Source organism: Sorex fumeus, unplaced genomic scaffold, assembly GCF_029834395.1.
Source record: "Sorex fumeus unplaced genomic scaffold, SorFum_2.1 ptg000128l, whole genome shotgun sequence".
Lineage (NCBI taxonomy): Eukaryota > Metazoa > Chordata > Mammalia > Eulipotyphla > Soricidae > Sorex > Sorex fumeus.
Genome location: NW_026606185.1, coordinates 23,835,036 through 23,854,643, shown reverse-complemented (window position 1 = coordinate 23,854,643; position 19,608 = coordinate 23,835,036). Strand labels below are relative to the sequence as shown.

Sequence of the window (19,608 nt, the reverse complement as noted above, 5' to 3'; positions counted from 1 at the left end):
ACAAACCACTGTCTAGGTCCTACCTTCTTAAACTGGGTTTTGACCCCTATGGGTCACATAACTGAAAGTGGGGATATTTTTAAATAAATTTATTTAGCATTTATTGGTAGTACAGGTGTGATAGTAACTATTTTTATTTACCTGGGTTGCATGTAGCTGACCATGTTTTGATCCTCAGCACCATATATGGTTCCCCAAGTCCCACAAGGAGTGATCCCTGAGCACAGGTAGGTATGGGCCTCAAAACCAAAAACAAAAAACATATTTTGGGTCTTGGCCCTAGAGCCAAAAGTCTTAGAACTTAGAAACAAAGGGGAAAAGAACACCTTTCATTATTCATAACAAATACCTACAGACCACATCAGACCCCCTTTCCTATCAGAATGCTTTCTAAACTGAGAAGCTGCAATATCTGTAGACTACTTTAGGTGGCATACTGTTCATTAGCATCAGGCCACAGACCTTCTGCCGGCTGCTCTGCCATTCCAGATGAGGCCCGCCTCTAGCTGACATAAGTGGAACTAATTCCAAATGGGGAACAGAGTCCCCCTCATTCCCAGCAGAAACACTAGAAAACCAATGGAGAAAACATGTAAAAGCCCACCAAGTTTAAAGAGTGAAAACATTATCACTGAAGACATAAACACCACCAGTAAATCCTCAGACAATGTCTTTAGTGACACTCTGATTATGATGTTCAACAGTTCTAAGAAATAATAGTACATACAGGTAGTCAGCAAAGCACAAGAAAGTATATGAACTGGACTGAAAACAAAACTACTATAATCAAAAATGACAAAATGAAGAATTTAAAAGGTGACATGCAAAAGTAGACAGGAGCTCAGAACAGCAGAATAACAGAAGCTGAGCAAAAGATCAAGGAGCTCCAAGATGAGAAGGAAACCGCTAAGAAGCAGCAGAAGGTGGAGACAGTCTGAAATGAATAGCATACCAGAGAACTATGGTTTGAGTACAAGAGCAGTTTAAGAATCACTGGAGTCCCCAAAGAATAGTAAGTTCAAATGTGATTTTAAAAAAAAAAGTTAGGGGGTATAGGGCCACCAGCAGGTCAATCTGCACCTGTGAGGCAAGTGCATCAGCAGCCTGATGGTGCCTTAAGACTTCTAGATACCCCAATATTGCTGCTGTGCCTTCGGCCAGACCCCAACAACTTGGGGTCAAGTTTACCAAGGAAGTAAATGGCCAAAAAGTTAGGTATGTGGGAGACACAGCCAAAACCACCTCCGGCTCAGCTATATAATTGGAGGCAAGGCCTCTCTGGTTCCTGATCAAGCTGCTTAACAGCCATGATCCCAGAGACTCAGAGGCAGGTCTCGGAACCCAGCAGCTTTTGGAAGAAATGCGTCCAGTCCCCGCAGTAGATCACTGGTGCCAGGCCACCCCAGGGGGAAAAGGGTATGTTCCTCTACCTGCTCCATCTTGGTGGCTCGGTGGCTGCCATCCTCCAGAGGCCACTGGACAGTCAGATTTGGGCCCACAGTGACGAGACACGTGGGGCCTCATGGGATAGGAGTGGAACAGGCCCTTTGCTCCCTGCCCCAATTAGACCCCCAGTCACTGGCCATGAACAGCCTCTCTGGCTCCTGATCAAGCTGCTTAATGGCCATGATCCAAGAGACTCAAAAACAAATCTCGGAACCCAGTAGCTTTTGGCATAAATGCATCTGGTCCCTGTAGTAGGTTACTAGCGCTAGGCCACCCCAAGTGGAAATAGGTTTCATGCCTTGGCTTGTTCCCCCTGGTGGCTCAGTGGCTGCCCTCCTCCAGAGACAATTGGACAGTCAGATTTGGGCCCACAGTGATGAGACATGTGGGGCCACACGGGATGGGGGTGGAGCTGACCCTTTCCTCCCGACCCAACAAGATCCTGGGTCACCACCCACAAATGGCCTCTCTGGCTCCTGATCACGCTGCTTAATGGTCATAATCCCAGAGACTCAGGAACAAATCTCGGAACCCAGCAGGTTTTGGCAGAAATCCCTCCAAATTTAATTGTTAAAATTTTGGAATTCCAAAATCGTGTAGCCACTACTGAGGCCACGCGGCACCATAGGTTATTCATAATCAGCAATGGAAAACAAATTGTCTACGGTTGCCTTTTCAGCAGATCTGAGTGTTGGGGTAAAATCCCAAATAATAATGGTGGGTCTGGTGTTGAAATACTGAATGTAATCAAAGTAGAGAGATAGTAATGTGGAAATCATCTGTCCCATAGGTAGGGGGAGGGCTTGGGATGGGGTTTTTGGTGGTGGAAAATGGGCACAGGTGAAGGGACAGGTGTTTCACCGTTGTATGACCAAGACTTAGACCTGAAAGCTTTGTAACTGGTCTCACGTTGATTCAATAAATAAATTTATAAAAAGGAGGAAAAAAAAGTAAGGCGGAGTTCATGACCAATTCAATCAGCCTAATCAATGGCTGAATAAATAGCAATACTCCATTAAAAAAATAGTTAAGGAAATCATCAATAAGAATTTCTTAGAGTTGAGGATTACAGAAACCATGACACAAGAGGCCCCAAAAACTCCAGCAAAAATAAACTCAACCAGGAAAATAACAAGACACACTGTACCTGAAATGACAAAATCCAAAGATAGAGGCAGAATACTGAAAGCAGCTGATGGATAAAAAAGGAACTTACATACAAAGGAAAGCCCACAGATGTGCAGCATATCTTATCAAATGAAACACTACAAGCCAGAAGAGTATGGAAAATAGTCTGAAAGAATATAGTACAAAAATTCTACAAAATACTCCATCCAGTTAGATTATCATTCAGATTTGAAGGAACAATACAGAGAGAGCTTCATGAACAGGTTACAATTTAGGAAATCCAGTGCCTTGAAACCAGTTTTGCAAGGTGTTAAAAGAACTTCTCTAGAAATGGCAGGGCAAACTTCCCAACATGTGGCATTTAGTATGGTACTCATTAATGGTGCATATAGCTGCCCTCTATAGATTAAGAAAGGTATATTTACTTTTAGCTTGCTAAGGGATTAGCAATCAATCAATATAAATTAATTTACTGATTTCTTTTCTGATAATTCCCTTTGCCACTGCTTTAAGTTTTGTTGAAGCAAGTTAATATGAAATAAATTTGTTATATGCCTTCTAAGGGGGCAGGCTAGGAGGAGGAAGGGAACCTGGGAACATTGGTGGAGGAAGGGGAACACTCGCAGTGGGATTGGCATGGAAACACTGTATGCCTGCAATAACTCTATTATGAAGAACATTGTAAATCATAGTGTCTTAATAAATTCTTTTTTTTGCTTTTTGGGTCACACCCAGTTATGATTGGGGTTATTCCTGGCTCTGTACTCAGGAATTACTCCTGCCAGTGCTTGGGGGGACCATATGGGATGCCGGGGATCAACCCAGGTTGGCCACGTGCAAGGCAAATGCCCTATCTGCTGTGCTATCACTCCACCCCATTGTCTTAATAAAATTAAAAAAAAAAATCAAGCCATAAACTCTTACTGGTTTACCAAAATATGTACTAAGTATATATACAGCTTAAGTTTAAGATTACTTTTCTTGTTACTGTCAATATAAGCACAAGACAAAAAAATCCCTTCCCTCTAAAGGCTCTTTCTAGAATTCACATCTCTACTATTTTCTTATTTTGGTCCTATTAAATACCAAATAACAAACATGTACTTGTTCTATGGCACAGTAAGTACAACCTTTCCATGTGTGAGGCCCTGGGTTCAATTCCCAACACACTCTCCCCACCACCACCAAAGTGGGAGAGAAAACTCACAAAATAGCAAGTATCTTTACAGCTTCCTTTAACATCTAAAGCACAACATCAACTTTTCTGAGTGCAGAGCCAGAGTAACAGTACAGCAAGTAGGGCACTTGCCTTGCATATGGTCAACCCAGGTTTGATCCCCAGCACCATATACTGTCCACCTGTATCTGCCAGGATTCCTGAATGCAGAGCCAGGAAAAAACCTGAGCACCATAAAACAAAATTTCCAAGTGCTTTGCATCAAAAACAAATTTCCTGAAGGGTTAGAATATTTGAGTTTCCATTATAACTAGCTGGCTTCAGTATGGTTAGCTAAGAGGATGGCATCTGGAACCAGAGCAAGAGTACAACCCAACGGTGCTCATGGGTGACTCCAGACGTGTGTTCAGGGGACTAAATGCAGTGTTGGGGATTGAGCTGGGGTCAATCATATCTGATATACTATCTCTCCAATCCTTTGATACATGCCAGGATTTTTTTTTAGTTCAATCATCATGAATTAAAAGTTACAAAGATATTTTGATTGAGTTTTGAGCATATATTGTTCCAACACCAATCTCTTCATCAGTGCCCACTATTCTCCACCGATGTGCCAGAGATTTTAAGAAGAATCAGGCTCTAAAGATAGATTTAGAAACAGGCTGGAGAGATAGTACAGCTAGTAGGCAGCTATTCTTGCATTCAGTAAACCCAGATTTGATCTCTGGTATTCCTGTGGACCAGAGTTCCTGTTAGCAGTGATTCCTAAGTGCAGAGTCAGGAGGAAGCCCTGAGCATAGCCAGGTGTGGCCCAAAAACTAGTATCTAAAAAAGAAATAACGCACCAGCTGGAGAGATCGTATAGTGAATAGGATACTTGCCTTGCACACAGTCAAGCTGGATTTGATCCCCAGCACCCATATATACTCCCTAGGCTGCCAGGAATAATCCCTGAGCACAGAGCCAGGAGTAAGCCCTGAGCATAGACAGGTATGCCTCCCCACCAAAATAAAAGACACACCATATAAAGAAAGAAACCTCTCCAAAATAAATGTATAACTATCCTTGGGGATAGTATGTTTCTTACTGCTCGTTAACATCTACAAGTCATGGGGCTGGAAAGAGAGTACAGTGGGTAAAGCATTTGCAACCAACCCAGGTCCAATCCCTGGCATCTCATATGGTTCCATGAGAACCACCAGGAGTTATTCCTGAATGCAGAGCCAGGAGTAACCCCTGAATATCACTAGGTGTAGTCCAACCCTCCCCAGCCCCTAAAAAACAAGTCATGAGGGGCAGAGCAATGGTACAGTGGGTATGGCATTGGTATTACACGTGGTCAACCCAGATTTGATCCTTGGCAGCCATATGGTCCCCAAAGCACCGCTAGGAATAATTCCTGAGTGCAGAGCCAGGAGTAACCTGGAACACCACCAGGTATAACCCCAAAAGTCAGGGGGAAAAAAGCCAAAATCAAGTCACTACCAAATTAGACCTCAATTTTTCCATCAGATTCAAGACAAATTACACACACACACACACACACACACACACACACACACACACACACAAAATGGTTTGATGAGTTTTTGATGAGTTTATTTTGTTGGCTTTTGGACTCCCATGCCCAAGTTAGGCAAAAATGCCAGGTGATGTTGCACTTTCCTACATGTCAAATATTTTCAAAGTCCTACTATGTGCTATTCTATGCCTGAAATAACTTCAGTAAATAAAACAAAGATCCCCTTATGACACTTGCCATAACCGTGCCGCCAGACCCCGTGCAGGCTGTCTCACACAGGCACCCCAGAAGGGGAAGGATGAGACACCCCCTTTCCCCACCCCAAGGGACCCAGCCCCAGCAGCCGACAACCTCCAGAATCCAGCTGCTGCCATGCTCACAGCCGCTCTCCACATGCTTGGGCAGAGCATCACCCACAAGTGAATCTATCCCTGGACCACGGAGCCGCGGATACTTCAAATCACACACCCTACCCATAACCCCAAGATATATATATACACACACACACACACACACACACACACAAGGCTAACCTTTAACATGTTGGCAATCTCTTATACAAGGACTTAATGGTCCCTAGGTGAAATACAACAATCTTCACGCTCTTTCCTCTAAGGATACTTTTCTGTAGCATTTTCACAGTTTTTCATAACAAACAATACAAAATACATTATTTCGGTTCTGCTTTGGGGCAGGGATTCGGGTTCGGTATGGAAACACCCGAAATACAGTGGTGGGAATGTGTAATGGTGGTGGGATTGGTGTTTGAATATTATATGTAATCAAACACTGTGAACTACTTTATTATAAAAATTTTAATTAAAAAAACAAAACAAAGATCCCTATTTTTAGAAGTTTACATTATAGTAACATTTAGAACTGGTACAACAGTTTAACATCTGCCAACATTATGTAGACTTAAACATGGGCAATGATGGAACTGTGTAGTGATATGTGATGGAGTTGTACTGCAGATATTCTATGAAGGATAATAATGCTGCTATATCAAGCAGTATTCCCATTAGCAAACAATGCTCCATCTTACTAGAGAGGAAAAAGTGTAATTCTTCAATATAACTGAAGAAATTAAAGGAAGCAAAACAAAAGACCTCAAAGGTGAAGGAAATCACTGTCAATGGAAGAACTTGACACAATGGCAAAAGAATGGCTATTAAATTTCCATTTGGAGTTTCATATGGGAGTCCACTCAGTGTGAGGAACTCATGTAACAATAAGATTTATAAGGCACAGCTAGTGTGGAAGAATCCTGCCATTTCCTCCAGAAGGAAGTGAATTTTTGACTGGTTATGGGTAAGTATCAATATAGGGAGCAAGCATCCCACCAAAGGCCAAATTACAAAGCAAAAGCACATTTTCTTTTTACAGATAACTCAGAAGACTCAGGATATAGAGATATGTATCTGCAGAGATGTTCACAGAGAACTTTAACTATATGTACAGATTGCATAGTTTACAAACCAAAGTTACAAATGGACAGCAGTTGTTACAGTTTAGTGTAATAATTCATCTGTCACTTTTTTATTATATAAGATTAAAATAACAGTGGATTAGAAATTTAAACACTATTAATTTGAGCTGAACCTTTATTTTATAAAAAGATAAACAATGTTTTGAAATTCATACCACTTTTTGATTATAAATCCAAACCAATAAAAGACATTCTCTACAGTTTAGTGTAATAACTCAATTTTTCCACCTTTCATAATTAATGAAACCTATTATGAAATATGTACCCTAAAAGCTCCTTCCATAACAAGTATTAAGTAGATGATAATTCTGAGGCCCAACTTAATTTATAGTTTAAGTGTAAAGAAAAGGTAAGAAATTCCCCCTTTCCATCATTTCAGTATTATTCCTCATTCCTTGAGAGCACAGGCTTGTTGTCAGCCCTAAACTCACATTCAGTTATGCTGTGTAATATAGGGGGTAAGGCTCTTTCTCCACCACAGTCAACATGGGTTCTATCCATGACACCACATACAGTCCTGAGTATAGAGCCATGAGTGAGCCCTGAGTACTGCCAGGGTTAGCTCCCAAATAGTAACAGCAAAATGATAAAGCGTATGAAAGTATAGCACATATTACAAGTCACAAAACAAGTTTTTTTGGGGGGAGGGGGGTGTGGTGTCACACCCAGAGATTCTCAGGGGTTAATCCTGCCTCTGCACTTAGGAATTATTCTGGGCAGTGCTTGGGGGACCATATGGACTGCTGGGGATCAAACCTAGGTCACCTGCATGCAAGGCAAATGCCCTACCTGTTGTACTATTGCTCCAGCCCAAAACAAGTTTTCTTTTTTACCCAATAGAAAGGAGAGAGTGAATGGGAAATTATTTTTAAAGACTGCAGCACTGTAGCACTGTCCTCCTGTTGTTCATCGATTTGCTTGAGCGGGCACTAGTAACGTCTCACAACAAATTGTTGTTGCTGTTTCTGGGATATCAAATACCTCACGGGGAGCTTGCCAGGCTTTGCCATGTGGGCCAGATACTCTCGGTAGCTTGCCAGGCTCTCCAAGAGGGGCGGTGGAATCGAACCTGGGTTGGCTGCATACAAGGCAAACACTCTACCCACTGGAAAATTATAAATTACATATTACATCCATTATCTTAAGTCTTTGTCTTATTTTTACTTCTCATCCACAATCTTTTGATGCTTTTCCATTCTTTATACTATCCCACAGTACTATAATAGGAGGCAGGTTTCAGGCTATCTAGCTCACAGGTAGGAGAAATAAGGGAAACTTCTGTACTTAAAGCAAGGGGGGAGTGTGAATTCTAGCATTCTAATATGAAACTCCTAAGAGTGATCATGTGCGCGGGCGCATGCGCATGCATGGTGGTAGGGAGCTGATAAGTGTTCAAGAAGCACTCCTAGGGGCCGGAGCAACAGCACAGCGGGTAGAGCATTTGCCTTGCACGTGGCCGACCCGGGTTCAATCCCCGGCATCCCATATGGTCCCCCAAGTACCGCCAGGAGTAATTCCTGAGTGCAGAGCCAGGAGTGACCCCTGAGCATCTCTGGGTATGACCCAAAAACAAAACAAAATAAAACAAAAGAATCACACATGGTGTTTCTCAGATCATATGCGGTACAGGGAATTCAGTGATTTTCAAAGAGAAGAAACAGAAAGGGCAGTGACTGACAAAGCTATGGGTTCATCCACTATATAAACACAGCATTTAGTAAGGCACTTAGTAAGGCAAAAAATATTTTTAACTCAGAGTCCAACAGATTCAAAACAAAACAAAACAAAACAAACCTGAAAATCAATTCAACACATTAAACCTCTAAAACACTGTTGTGCTTGCTTGTTAGGTTTTTACAGGTAAACTGTCTAGACCAGAAAGGCAAACTGTCTAGACAGGTAAACTGTCTAGAAATCTAAGCCAAAAGGCTACCTATATGGAAAATAATTTTTCTGAGAAAAGATTCAGATTTTTTTTCTTTTATTTCAGTTTTGGAGTCACAATGGCTGTGCTCAGGGCATACTCCTGGCACTGCACTCAGAGGTCATTCCTGGCATTCTCAGAAGACCATACAGATGCCAGGGATTGGCCACATGCAAGGCAAGCACCTTACACTGTACCATCTCTTTGGCACAGTGATTCTGACTTGTAAAGAACCAAATGACAAGCTTTGAAAAGATACACAACTGAAAATTGTAGTGGTTTTTAAAAAACTAACCATTTTTCATTGCACATGCTTATTTTATCTTTGATAATTACATACATGTTAAATAAAAATATCTAAAACAATAATTCTGAGCTTTCATCAACTAAAAATAAATATTTCAATGTTAGTTATTTTCATGTTCCAATGTAGAAAAGGTCTCTCCAAATAATCCACTACCTGTTAGCTAACACAACCAGATTTCTTCAATGAATCAATGTCATGACTTTCCTAATTTTACTACAAAATTAATCTGAAATGTTTCTTTAAAACCTTGTTTCAAATGTATCTTCTAATAAAATTTCTACAAATGTTGTGAAAATTGTGAGTCACAAACACATGCAGTGAACTAATGACAAGAAAAAACCCATCATCAGGTATCCTGCCTAGAGAATTACGTAAGTTTACTTGGGTCTAAATCTATTTGGTGTAAAGGGATTTATTAAAGTCTCAGAGATATCAAACATTAATTTCATAAAAAAAAATCAGGGGTATTGCAATTGATTATAAAACCAAAAAGATCTACCACTCTACAAAATTTATCATAATCATAGTAAGTTCCACCCAACTGTTGAATTCCCAGAGGCAGCAGTAGTCATGCTGCAAATCATGTTTATGGCACCAAACAGCAAAGGAACAGGGATGTAACTCAGGGACAGAACACTTACCTTGCGTGTGTGAGGACCTGAGAATACTTTTCTCTATTAAATTTGGCTCAGTCTATTCCAGAATTACCTGCATCTTCACTTACAGGGTGAGGATATTCTCCTTCATTCTAAAGTTCTCCCACTCCCCTTTCTCAGCAAGGAGATACTACTGGCACTTTCGCAGTGGATGTGGTAACACCACATGCCTAACACTATTGTAATCCATATTACAATTTTATAAAGGATACATAAATAATACACAGGAAGGAGCTATAATACTGTGGGCATTTGCTGCAACTGACTTGGGTTCAATCCCTAACACCCCACATGGTCCCCCAAGTACTGCCAAGACTGATTCCTGAGCACAGAGCCAAAAGTCTGCCCTAAGTACCACTGGATGTGCCACAAAAACCAAAAGAAGAAAGAAAAAAAATAATATAGTGCCTATCTCAGAGATCCTAATTGATCATAACAAAAATTAGAAATCAATCAACTTGAAAGTAATTTCTGTAGCAAAAGTCATGAACTTTCTCCACCTGTTCCTATCTCTATTTAATGCTAATAAATCAAAAGCTACATTTAAAAAGTCTTAGAAATGACTGGAAGATACCATGTTGAGTGAAATAAGCCAGAAGAAAGACAAACACAGGATGATCTCACTTATCTGTGGAATACAGAATACTGAATGAGGAAACGTATGGTAGTAAAAGAGGGCTGTTTAGATCATCCTCGACCCCAGTGTTTAGAGAAAAGACAGAGAAGGAAAGAAATTAAGGAGGGGGAGAAGAGAACAAGAAGTATGGGTTAACAAGCAGTGATAGGAGTGCTATGAGTGAGGGTATAGCCAAATACAGATTCAACAGAACTGAAAATACGAGATCTAAGCGGCAACCATTGAATCTCTGTAATGCGCTTGTTGACAGGTGGGGGTAAAGTCGGGATTGGGATGGGGAAGGGAATCTGGGAACACTGGTGAAAGGAAGTTGACACTGGTGGAGGGATTGGTGTTCAACTATTGTATGCCTAAAATTAATTACCAGTAACTCTGTAAATCATGGCTCTTTAATAAAAATTTTTAAATAAATTAAATAAAATTCAGAAATCTTAAAAAAAATTAGAAGTAACTAACCTTCATAATTATTTTAGTATCCACAATGCTAGAACAGAGGCTAAAATCTTTGTTATCCTTTCCTCTAGTACTTCCTGTCTCTGACCCTCACCCTCAATAAGCCAGCAAACATATCCAATGGCCCATGCATTCTTTCACACACATCACAAGAATGTCAAGACCTTTATCTTCCTGATCTGATGAGGGTATGATCATTACTACGTCCTTATATTAACTGACACTACTAACATGTTGGGCTGAAGCAATAGCACAGCGGGTAGGGCGTTTGCCTTGCACGCAGCCAATATGGTCGACCTGAGTTTGATTCCTCCGCCCCTCTCAGAGAGCCCAGCAAGCTACCGAGAGTATCTCGCCCGCAGGGCAAAGCCTGGCAAGATCCCCAGTGATGTATTCGATATGCCAAACACAGTAACAAGTGTCACAATGAAGGCGTTACTGCGCCCGCTCAAGCAAATCGATGAACAACTGGAGGACCGTGACTGTGACTAACATGTTGGGCTGGAGCGATAGCACAGCGGGTAGGGTGTTTGCCTTGCACAGGGCAGACCCGGGTTCGATTACTCCGCCCCTCTCGGAGAGCCCGGCAAGCTACCGAAAGTATCTCACCCACAGGGCAAAGTCTGACAAGCTACCCGTTGATGTATTCAATATGCCAAAAATAATAAGACAAGAAGTCTCACAATTTGTTTTAAGACATTACTGGTGCCCGCTGGAGGAAATTGATTAACAACGGGAGGACAGTGCTACAGTGCTACTAACATGTTACCAAATGTTATTAACAACCCAACACAATTCTTAAAAAACAAACAAACAAAAACCCTTATTAATGTCTGGTTTTAGTTCAACAACAAAGTCTTTCCAGTTTATGTTATAAATATCAAAATGGAAACCCAAGATATGAAGTTAGTATAGTACAACACATACTTCCAAATACCTGAAGCCCTGAGTGTGATCCCTGGCATCAGCCCAATCCAGATGCTATTTAGTTGCTTGTGATCCTTAGTGCCACCACAAATATTTGATGCTGATGCACTGGGATTGCATGTGTGCAAGTGACCCCTGAAAAGCACCAGCTATAAGTATGCAAGCACAAACTGTCATCTCCAGTAAGTACCCATCAAGGAACCAACTATTGGTCATCACAACAACACAGGTAGAAAGTAAACCTTAAAAAACAAAGAAGTAGCAAAATAGCTTTAAAATCACATCTGTAAGTGTTAAGCTTTAAATTCATATGTGGCACAGCGGGTAGGGCGTTCGCCTTACAAGCGGCCAACATGGCCGACCCGAGTTCGATTCCTCCGCCCCTCTCGGAGAGCCCGGCAAGCTACCGAGAGTATTCGATATGCCAGACACAGTAACAACAAAGTCTCCAATGGAGACGTTACTGGGCCCGCTCGAGCAAAGCGACGATCAACGGGAGGGCCTTTTATAAAATCATTTTCTAGAACAAAACTTTGAGAACAAAACTCTGAGGAAGTGTTTTGTAACAGTGAGGTACCATCACACACCAGTAAGAATGGCATATATCAGTGAGGCTGGAAAGCAGTTAGAAAACTCTTTAAAAAAAAAAAAAAAGAAAGATACAGAACAAAAATACAAAAATGTTCATTTGAAAGGACATATGCACACCTATGTTCATATGCACACCTATGACATATATTCATCGCATCACTTCAATGGCCAAGATACAGAAACAACCCAAATGCCTAATTACAGATGAATGGATCAAGAAGCTGTGGTATATATACACAATGGAATATAACACAGGTCTAAGAAAGGACAAAATCACACAATTTCCTACAACATAGATGGAACTAAAGGGTATCAGAGTGAAGTCAGAAAGAAAGCAATATAGAATGATCTCTCTCATATGTGAAAGTTAAGCTCCACAGTGAGGGAGCAATAAAGAGCCTAAAGGCAACAGAATGGGAGAGTTGGTCCACAGGACCGAGTCTGCAGAAAGTGGCAGGGTGGGTTGAAAGGGAGAGATTGAAAAAATTAGGGGTAGGGAGGCAGGGATTTGGATGGTGGGTGTGGAGTTAAATGATGTATGGCATATGGGGCTGGAGCGATAGCACAGCGGGTAGGGCATTTGCCTTGCAAGCGGTCGCATGTGGCCAACCTGGGTTCGATTCCCAGAATCCCATATGGTCCCCTGAGCACCACCAGGACTAATTCCTGAGTGCAGAGCCAGGAGTAACCCCTGAGCATCTGAGCATCACCGGGTGTGACCCAAAAACCAAAAAAAAAAAAAGATGTATGGCATAAAACCATAATTAACAGTATTATAGATCACAGTATCTCAATCAATAAAAATTTTTTAAAAAGATTTTAACTTTAGCCTATGAGAAAGGAGCTAATTTTTAAAAAAAAAAAAAACTTTAATAGGGGCTGGAGAGATAGCACAGCGGGTAGGTCGTTTGCCTTGCACGCGGCCGACCCGAGTTCGATTCCCAGCATCCCATATGGTCCCCTGAGCACCGCCAGGAGTAACTCCTGAGTGCAGAGCCAGGAGTAACCCCTGTGCATTGCCAGGTGTGACACAAAAAGAAAAAAAAACTTTAATAGATATGTATCATAAAAATGTACTGCATATGGAGAAAGTCTATGTATATAATCATATAAACATACATAGAATCATGTCCTTGTACACAATTCAAAATTTTTAAGTATTTTTCCTACTAGAGACTGTTCTTAAAGTTTCATATAAAATAGTTCTTTGCCATAATTAGCAACATATCAAGTACACCATGGTTATGGAAAAAAAGTTACAATGCTGGGGCTGGAGCAATAGCACAGCGGGTAGGGCATTTGCCTTGCACGCAGCCAACATGGCCGACACAGGTTCGATTCCCAGCATCCCATATGGTCCCCCGAGCACCGCCAGGAGCAATTCCTGAGTGCATGAGCCAGGAGTAACCCCTGAGCATCGCCGGGTGTGACCCAAAAAGCAAAAAAAAAAAAAAAAAAAAAAAAAAAAGTTACAATGCAGGGAGAAATATCCTTTGACACCAGGGTTTTGTAGACGCACAAAGGGGTCAACACAGCAAGGTTTTGCTCTAAATATGTGCTACAATAACAGTGTGTAGTGTTACTGGTCAAGTGTAAAGTCTTCTGAACCTCCTCTTTCGTCTAGGTTACACAAATCTGAGGACTCCCTCTCCCAGTACTCTATCCCCTACCCCCATCACTCAAATCCAGAACCATCACATTAAAAAACCAGGATTAGTATAGGGAATTCCCTGTAAAGTTTTCAACAATAGTGAAAAAATAAGAGGGAACAAAATGCAACCAACACCTTGCCTCACATTTATAAACTGAACATTTCAAAGGTAATAAAATATGCCTGGTAGTACCATCCAGTCGGGGAATTATCACGAACAGTTGGTACTATTTTTCTCTGCTGTTGTCCATCTTCTCATACTCCAGGAATAAAGAAAAAAACAGGGGGAGGAGGGGAGAACGAATCAACATACCTACTTGCAAAGCTAAGGCTGCCACAGAATACTCTGTGCAGCTAGTTCTAGAAATAATGCTTCCCTGAGATAAAGTAGAGACTCCACAGCACCACATAACAGTCCTGCCAACCCCCCGCCCCCCACATACACATACAAAGCTTAAGCACTTCTAAGAACACAGATTTAGAGAGCCTACAATCACATGTGTACACTCAAACAAGAGGAAATAAAAAAGCATCTGGGTGGAGAAAAAAATGAAGAGTAACTCCCCGTGTGCAAGTATCTCCTTGGTACACTATGCTGTACTTGAAATGAGAAGATTCTCTTTCCTAGAATGAGCTTCAACATCTTCAAACTGTAACATGAGGTAGACCCAATCCAAACCAGGACATGTTGCCATCAAGTCTGCTAGTTCCAAGACAACAGTAGTGCTGCTGCAGCCAGTGATTCCTTGGCATACAGACATGTTAAAATGATATTGGCAGCAGCACCGGCTCTTCTCTTTCACCCTCTGCTGTTACTATAGCTCCTTTTGCTAAATCTGCCTCAGAGTTTAGACAGGAGCTGGATGGTTCATAATCACCCAGCAGCTGCAGCTGAGCAATACTCAGCCTAATTGTGGCACTGGAGCAGCTGAGAGGAAGAAAGAAGATAATACAAACCCTACCATAGCCTTACACAAATTGCTACACATACAGCCAATAAGATACCAAGGTATTTTAATAGGATATTTTATTTCCTCTGAAAAAAAGCAGTTGAACCTCAGAAGGGAGCTTGTATTTGTATTATAGACTTTACATGTGAACTGAAGGTGACCTAAGCAATGTAGGATTCAGAACAATGGAAGAGCTTAACTAAAACTTCCTGTAAATATTCACACAACAAGCCACTACCACAAACATCAGCTTCATAAAACATGACTGATCGTTCCTGCAGTATAAGAATTGGGAATAAATGAGGATCTCTTCTTCAACTTGACATCACAACAATGCAAAACTACTAAAACAGCACATAAAACAATTAAAATAGCATAATGCAACGAGTCTCATCATTTTTGGCTCCACACCATACCATTATTTGATTACCTTTAGAAACAAAACATAACTCTTACTTTCTTTAGGTTCTATTGATCCATCTTCATAAAGCATAAATAAATAAAAACATTTTATGCTGAGAATTTCATTACATCTTTAAGAACTACAAAACAGAACGGAAATTACAATTATAAAAAAATTACTGTTACAGAAAATTCAAAACAGGTGAAATCCTTATTGCCTTTATGCCATACTTAACTTCTGAACTGATGTTACATAATTTTCTGAAAAATAGTGTATTTTATACTTGATGACAGAACAGTACCCATTAGTTTAATAAATGTTTTAATTTCAACTATTTGTCACAAGTAGAAGCTGACAATTAAAACCTCATCTATTCTCTCAAGAAATTAGCAAAATAAAACTGCAGCTTATGGCAAAGATTTATGAGAATTATATTTAATAAGTCTAATCTTATTTGCAACGGACAGCCCAAGTAGTCACCAAATACTGAGTTCTTTATCTAAGTATCTAACAAAGTATTAGGCACAGTTTTCTTTAAAAAACACAAAGGTTTTATATAAACTAAAACAGAAACACTGAAAGGCACGCAAAACAAATGTATGATTAATGAATTACACTCAAGCCAATACCTTTACAACCACCACCACCAGGCTAAAAGAACTTTGTCACCACTTTAGAGGCCCAACCCAATCACAACTTCCTGCCTCCTTCCAGATCCTTATTTTTTTGAAGCAAAATAGTTTTGAAAGAAATTTAGATATGGGGCGAGGGAAGGGGGAAGGATTCTTATACGGCAGAGAGAGAGAGATAGAAAACATGAGCTACAGAGTAGAATAAAGTCTAGAACCTTATTTTTATAGCAATTGCTTCCTGGCAAGTTTTTTAACAGTTTTTTAAATTCATTTGTATTTCTAAACATGAGAGCTTAGCGTTGCTTTTTTTAAGTTTTGGATTAAAAAATAAAATGAAAATTTTGATACAAATTCATTTTATAAAAAATGCTAATAATAATTAATGAGGCTTTCACTGAAGACACACTAGATTAAGTACACATGTAAAGAAAAATTACATTAACAAATTATTGCCTAAAAAGATGCAAAATTGATAAAAGAATTTTACATCAGCATTGGTACACTGGGTCACTAACACTCAATATTCTTTTAACGATACATAGCATTAAGAAAATTTATTTGCACAGATATTGATATTCAGCTTAAGAATTTCCTTTAAGTAAAAATAAAAACTTAAACCAAGTATTAACATTATACTTCAAGCCATAAGACAAATTCCACCTATCCCAGGAAGATAGGTCAAAGCTGTAATTTCACTTTCAGTTGAACAGAAAGGAGTCAATTTTGTGGTTTATGAAGTCAGCAAAAACATAGTGCAAAATTAAAGCTATTATAACATCATGGTGGTTACAGCAAAGCACGCTATTTTAAGAGACCTTTTATCTTTTATTCTGGAAACATGGATATGAACTATCTTGCATGCAGTTTTAAAGGCAATTTTTTTTTTCAAAATTAGGACCTTATGAGCTGTCAGCCAGCATTTAAAATCTCTACTGAAGGCTTCTGAATGTCCCAAACTTAAAATACTTCAGCTTGCTTTCCTTAAACATCAACTATGCAAGGGTCATATATTCACTTAATATATATATTTTATATATGCATAGTTTGACTAAACATTATGTGGGACTCAATGAAATAACACTTTCTTCGGAGCAATGTATGAAGATTATATATCATGGATATAAAATCCTTGGTGTCCAAGACTGTTCATTCAAAATGCCCTGTCCACTGTGTGCCTAGCACCGCGCTCCTTAAATCTTAGACTTATCACACACTATTGCCTTGAGAGCCTACATTAGGTAAACATTTGGTTATTATTTTCCTTAGTGTGTAATTTACTTTAGAAACTTAACAGACCGGTTAAATACACTTAGAACTGTCAAGATTTGGGCACTGTGATCCTCCAGTGAGGACACAAGAAAAAACTCACACACGTACGCATACGTGAATCATCTAGAATCAACTTTTCGTTATTTCATCTCTCGATCTTTAGACCATGTGTTATTTATGCCAAGCCTGTTACAATTAATTACGCGGAAGATAATGCAACTAACAATACAAACCAAAAATTAAAGCTGTTCCTTCATCAGACTTGCTGCCCTATGCCCAATTAAGAAGGGGGGGGGGGGGGCTGGAAGCAATCATCAAGACGAAACACACACTTGAAATTGTTCAGTAACACATGTGGAGAGACACACTCAAACCAACTGGGAGGCGAGTCGAGTGGCAGCAGACAGTCCAAGTGGATCCAAACCGCAGATTTCCCAACCCCCAACCCAAAACAAAGGAAAACTTTCGCAGGTTGCGGTTTTCAATCAAACCCGACCAGCGAGAACTCGCCCCGCGAAGCCTCATCGGCGACCCCGAGCCGGGGGCGACCCGCTGCACCAACCTGGGCACACACAGGGCGCGGGGCCGCGTCCGTCGCCCCTTCCGTCGGCCGGGGGCGCCTAAGCAGATCCGGCCCCGCGACCTCAAAGACGCGGTGGGAGAGACCCCCCCAGGGTTCCGAGGACCTGGAGCGGACCGGGGCGGAGACCGGGGCGCGGCGGCGGGGCGGGCGCGGCGCGGGGCGCCAGCAGGTAGCAGCGGGAAGGAGACACGCCCGCGCCGCGCCGCGCCGGGGGAGGGGAGAAGTTTGCAGCCAACTTCCCGACTCCGGCCGGCGGCGCTCCGAGGCGCCCGGGCCTAGAGCCGGCCGCTGCCCCGCGGGGTCCTTACCTGCCCCGCAGCCGCGCTCGCAGGAGTCGCCGCCGCGGGCCCTGGGGGTGGCGGAGCGGGCCGGAGGCGAGGCCCACGGGGCCCTCTCCGTCCTCCACCTCCACGGCCCGGGCGCCCGGCGGCAGCGACGACGGCACGGCCGGGCCCGGACGCCGCACTCCGGGAGGAGGGAATTCCCGGGCTCCCCCACCCCGCGGCCGCCCTCGCGCGCGGCTCCGCCCCTCTGCTCGCGCCGGGGGCTGCGGCTACCTGCGCGCGCGCCCCCGCGCCCCGCCTCGCCGCCCCCCGCGCGCCCCCGCCTCCGGGAGCGGCGCGCGCGCCCGCGGGCTCGGGGCCGGCCTGGCCGAGGGGCCTCGTCTAGTCCGAGTCACTCCTTCCGACCAACATGGCGGCGGCGGGGCCGCGCGGGCCGAGGGGGCGTGTGGAGGCGGGGGAGGCGCCTCTGCGGCGCCCCCTCCTCAGCCGCCGCCCCGGGTTGGCTGCGCGGGGGAGAGGGCGTCGGGGGCGCTCGGGGCTGTGTGGAGGGCGGGCCGGGGCGTGGGGTGAGTTTTCCGAGGGGTCCTTGGCGTCTCCCTTCCACGTCCCGCGCCCTTTGTGGTGGCGAGTGGAGACTCTGCCCGCTCCCTCGCGCCCCGGCCACCGCCGGCCCCGGCGCTCCCGTCTGGCCGCCTTCCGAGGCCGGGCTCCCGTCCCAGCCCCCGGAGCTTCCTGTTGACTGCAGGTCGGGCCCGAGCGGCCGAGGGGAGTGCGCTTGGCCCGTCTCCCGGCAGCGGGAGTTTCGTTCGGCTCCCCGGGACGGCGCCGAGGACGCCAGCCCGGCCACGGCCCGCCCGGGAACTGGCGCGGCGGCTCCGCTCCCGCTCGACAGCTGTGGAAACTGAGGCACACGTCCCGACCGCGGGGCCGCGAGCGCTGCGAAGCCGGCTCTTCACAACCTGCACACCTCCCCCTGCTCTGCCTGGGGGGCCTGGAGGAAGAGGGGAGCGAAGCGCAAGGAATTGGGGGGCGCAAGGCGAAGGGGCGGACGCTTCCCAGTGGGAACGGGCTGAGTAACTGAGACTCCTGAAGACTGGAAAGCGCCCGCTGAAGCGTAGCTTCCTCTTAGGGTTTCCTCTTCGGTAGATATCAGAACTGCGATTGAGGGATTGTTGGTTTCCTTTGTGGGTTTTTTTTTTGTGTGTGTGTGTGTTTGTGAAATTTTGAGTCGTTTTCGACGAACACGAAAGAGCACCGTCACACGGGTCAGTGTGTCCTGGTATTCTAGGAACTTGGGAAATGCGTGTAAGCATTTGACCCTTTCTCCCCACCCCAGACCCCAGCCCCTCTACCCCCCCTCCCCCAGCTCGATGAAAGAACGAAAGGTGTAGCGGCTGAGGTCAAGTTCACAGAAAGGCACACAAGGCACACAAAACTTTCACTTAGTGCTTTCTTGATTTGTTTTAGCTACTAAAAGTTTGTTTGCCACGAAGAGCCTTGGGCGGCAGTTTTCATGTAAACTTGTACTTAATGGTTTTGTTTAAACTAGAAAATAGATTTCTTGAGCAGTTTTCTAAAT

At 43.2% G+C, this 19,608-nt stretch overlaps 1 protein-coding gene across 2 annotated transcripts in view; it reads right to left on the bottom strand.

Annotated features, from left to right (window-relative positions):
• YES1 (YES proto-oncogene 1, Src family tyrosine kinase) overlaps positions 1-18,544 on the bottom strand; it is a 78,059-nt gene extending 59,515 nt beyond the window's left edge. Inside the window, exon 1 of one of the 2 annotated variants that reach the window (XM_056138127.1) lies at positions 18,303-18,544. The gene's annotated coding sequence lies outside the window, so the exon portion shown is untranslated. Of the gene's footprint in view, positions 1-18,053; positions 18,265-18,302 lie in introns of those variants that run through there. The other variant, XM_056138128.1, reaches the window with a different exon arrangement.
• Between the last annotated feature and the right edge of the window lie 1,064 nt (positions 18,545-19,608).